This window comes from Bidens hawaiensis, unplaced genomic scaffold (assembly GCF_021521415.1).
Source record: "Bidens hawaiensis isolate Kalapana, Puna unplaced genomic scaffold, B.hawaiensis_p1.1 tig00003983_1, whole genome shotgun sequence".
NCBI lineage: Eukaryota > Viridiplantae > Streptophyta > Magnoliopsida > Asterales > Asteraceae > Bidens > Bidens hawaiensis.
In genome coordinates, this window is record NW_027491231.1 from 258955 (window position 1) to 263185 (window position 4231).

A 4231-nucleotide genomic window follows, 5' to 3' on the forward strand; every position below is an offset into this window, starting at 1 on the left:
CCATGTGTGACAGCAAAAAATAGGAGGTGTCAGATTGGACCAATTGTTTTATTCATCTATAATGGGTTTTCTTTCCAAGAGTGGAATGGAGATGATCGGGTAAGTCAGTGACCTTTATGATCCAAATAGTGGCGAATGTTGGATGGAAATGTGAAGAATGCATACTTAACATGCACAAAAAAGTTAAATAAACGAAGGGGACCGAGCTCAAAATTTCGAACGAATACGGGTAGATTTACACTATATGTAAAAATTTTTAGACAAAACAGATAAATTTAAACTACTGATGAGAAAAAAACAAGGAGGGCCCGGGCCACCTGGGCCATTAGTATCCTTCGCCATGATTGGCTTAAGTTTAATGAGTAATGTAACCACATTTGGTATTTGCCTCAAACCGAATTTGAAAAGAATTTCTGAAATTTGGTTTAAAGTTTGCTTTAATCGAGAATCAAGTCAAATCCGTCTCTAAGAATCATCAAAAAATTTAGGCATTAAATGAGTTTAGTAGTTGGGCTTAAACAACATTAAGAATACATATTTTTTTTGAAATCATGTATGACGTCCATTGTATATTATTTATACAATAAAAACCTGTTATAGAGACACAATAACTCAAGTCAATGGCGCAGAGATTAGTGCACCCGTAAGCTAAACTCATGACACCAGCACTACCGGCTTCCTTACACCAACCGAGATTTATCGACTCGTGTTGTTGGCCGTTGGATCCAATAGCCTGTAACCACCACCACAACCGAAAAATAGTCAAATAATAATATTCCGAATGCACCTTTGTAATATTATTATACTACTACCTTGAGGGACTTATTGGTTGCGGCTCTAAAGCACCAACGAAGGTTCAAGATCTCCAAGTTTCGACAGTAAGTAGTAAGAAACTCGAGAGCAGAGTCAGTAAAAGCTGGGCAATGACTGATGTTGAGGTTAGTGAGTTTTGGACATCCGCGGGCCAAAGCGTAAATATGTTATTCAAAAAACAACATCACCTAAGTTAACCTCACCCTAAGTTCCAAAATATAAGCACACAAAATATGTTATTCTGACTCTGGGTCACATGGAATAATAGAAAGGGAAGGGGTATGAAGGGGCAAAGTTATATTATTCATAAAACTGTATAAAAGAGTCTGCCACATTCAAAAGTCCCAACATCCACAATCCTTCAAGTAAACCATCTATACACACATGTGCGAGGTTTTGATGCGATTGAAAAGCACACGGGCAGCTGACCGAGGTCAAGTTCAAGCAGCCACTCATAACAAGAGAATACCTACCGGAGCGCGTATGAAGTGCAGGAAACGAGTCGCAGAGAGCTTGAACAGCGGGTGGTGTTCGAACCGTGCATTGGTTGATTTTAAGGTTCATGAGGCCTTCCTCGTACCTGGTTTTAACAGATCCCCATAATACTTCATGTTTGTTTTTCACTCGGCTGTGAGCCAACGCATACATTGTCCGATCCGTGATGTTTTGACAGTAGTATAAACGGAGAGACCGAAGATGTAAGCAATTGTTTGCTAAAGCTATCACACTCTCATCTGCATGATTCAAAGTACAACCATAATCACTTCTCAAAACCAATAATAAAATCAGACTTTTAAACATCACAGTGCACGGATCAGTATTGGGTTCAAACTACAACAAAAACCAAATTTTCAGATTTTGGGTTTTGAAACTGTTCGGTTTCGGTGTGGGTTCAAACCGAATTTCCGATATTTGAGTTTCTGAAAACCGGTTCATTTTTTCCGGTTTGGATTCAGTTTTACTATTTGGGCTTATAATTTTTTTAGGCTAAAAAGAAAAAATGGCTCAAAATAATTAATTGATTATTATGAATCTGGGCCAAAACAATAAGCAAATACTATTTATTAAAATTTTCTTTTAAATTACGTAACATTCAAAATTAAAAATAAAAATCCATAAACATGGTTCGGTTTGAACTACATGTGAAACCGAAACCACACCGAAAAATCCATAAACGGCAGTTTTTTCGAAACAGATAACCAAACCGCCGTTTTTTTCAAGGTTTGGTTACTTAAGTTTAATTATTATTTTTTTTTGTGAGTTTCATTTTGACTTGTTATCTGTCCTGTGTAGTTAAACCCATTTCAAAAAAGACAAATCAATGTATATACAAGGTCCTAGCACAGCCTAAACATATTGACCCAAACTCCCGAACCCATTTTGGTTTATCATCAGACCCGTCTAGTTAACCGTTTCAAAAACGATAAATTAAAGGATATACAGGGTCCCCGCCCAACCAAACCCATACTATACTAAATGTCTAAAAGGTTACTTGTTTTTACCCTAACCCGGTTTGACTTGTTATCTGACCCGTTTCAAAACCCACAAATCAATGGTCACAGAGTATGTATCAAATCCATATTCAATAAATTCAGCCAGAAAATCTTGAAGATCATATGCAGAACCACACAAACGAATCAAACAAACAAACTTACTTAAAAATGATTTGGTATAGTTTTATTAAGTTTATCATCATAACTAACAACTTGTCATAAAGTAAATCAAAGTTAACACTAAGCATAGACCATACCTGCTTGGTAGAAAGTTCCAAACTTGACTCTTTTGACATATTTGAAGGTTTCCCTTTTAGCTAAATTTCTTTTTGGCCCAGTTGTGCATTTGTGCTACCATTCACCATAAACCCTTGAAAAACAGTTCGCTTCTGAACAATCAGTTCATGATCAATTAGACTTAATATGGCACGTAATTTTATCATGTATTAAAAAGTTGAAAATTTGGCTCACTGTTACATCCAGCTACCAGCGGATTAAGGACCTCAGTTTAAACACCTGACATATAACAAACAAAAACACGATTAATGAACTAAAAACCAAAACCAATTAGCCCTAAAAATGCAATTAACCAATGAAAATAAGGAAAAAACCAATTCAATGCTAATAGTTTATGAGAGGGTGGAAGTAAGCTAAAGAACAATGATTGTGCCCTTGGCCGAACCCTAACAACTTAATTGAACGACTACTTCACAAAATGAACAAAAAAAAAAATGGTAAGAAATTGACGGATTTACCTGCCATAGATAACTGCTGAAGGTAATCAGGAACCAAATTTATAATACAGAAGTCAGAAGTGCAATCGTCAAGTGGTGCTTCATGAAGCCAGTGAAAGCATTCAACGACATGTTAATGGACGAACCAATATGACGATACGAAACTGGGAGGTTTAAAAGGGCATGTTAAACCGTCAATTGATGATTATGTATTGAATGATTGTAACAGATGGTTTTAATGATTGTATTGAAGGCGCTAGATTGTTGCATTGAACTCTCCGGATTCTGAACCTTCGGTGGGAGAGCAGCAGCCGGAGCCGTGAATGGGGCATTTAATTTAGAGCGTCTTATATATATATATATATATATATATATATATATATATATCCCTCCACTCAGGTTTCAATGTTTATTAATGTCTAAATCTTCCAACATAATGCGTAACTAAGCATTGTACAAGTATCTTAAATATATATAAACAAAATGTAAGATCCCGAACCCGGGAACCCTATTTTAGCGTTGGATTTACTCATAAACTGATTTCGTTACAGCAGATGCACATACAATTGGTATAGCGGAAATTAAAATTTTTTACATAGCAACGTCATTATAGTTAATGTTCAATATGGATAGCCTCGTACGCTCCTCAAGCTAGCTACGTCATCTACAATACCTGCATGCATACTAAAAGTCAGCTATACGTTGAGTGGGTTCTAGCTTTATTCTTTGCACTTAAACAACTTTTATAAATATCCATAAGAGGAATGTTACATAATATCCATTAAAAAAACATTTCCTATTGTCTATATAAGGAACACTATATATTATCTATAGAAGGAACAATGTGTATTATCCATAGAAGGAACACTATATATTATCCATAGAAGGAACACTATATATTATCCATAGAAGGAACGTGTATTATCTATAGAATGAACAATATTTATTATCCATACAAGGAACCCTATATATTATCCTTAGAAGGAACAACGTTTATTATCCACACGAGGAACATATACTTAGTTATATAATATCCATTTAAGGAACAGTAACTATTATCCATGTAAGGAACCTATACTAACAAACATGTACTTACTGACATACATCTAACTTACACACTGATGAGCGAAAAGCTATATATAAATATTAATAACTAATTATCGCAATTCAACACTAAGTCTTAAATTTATA

General features: G+C 35.2%; 1 long non-coding RNA gene across 1 annotated transcript; it reads right to left on the reverse strand.

Moving 5' to 3' along the window:
• Positions 1-822: 822 nt before the first annotated feature.
• On the reverse strand, positions 823-3331 carry LOC143624847 (uncharacterized). The gene is made up of 4 exons (XR_013152184.1): positions 3062-3331; positions 2778-2989; positions 2564-2695; positions 823-1547 (listed from the first exon to the last, which is right to left on the reverse strand). It is a non-coding gene; the product is annotated as an uncharacterized LOC143624847 (long non-coding RNA).
• Positions 3332-4231: the final 900 nt, after the last annotated feature.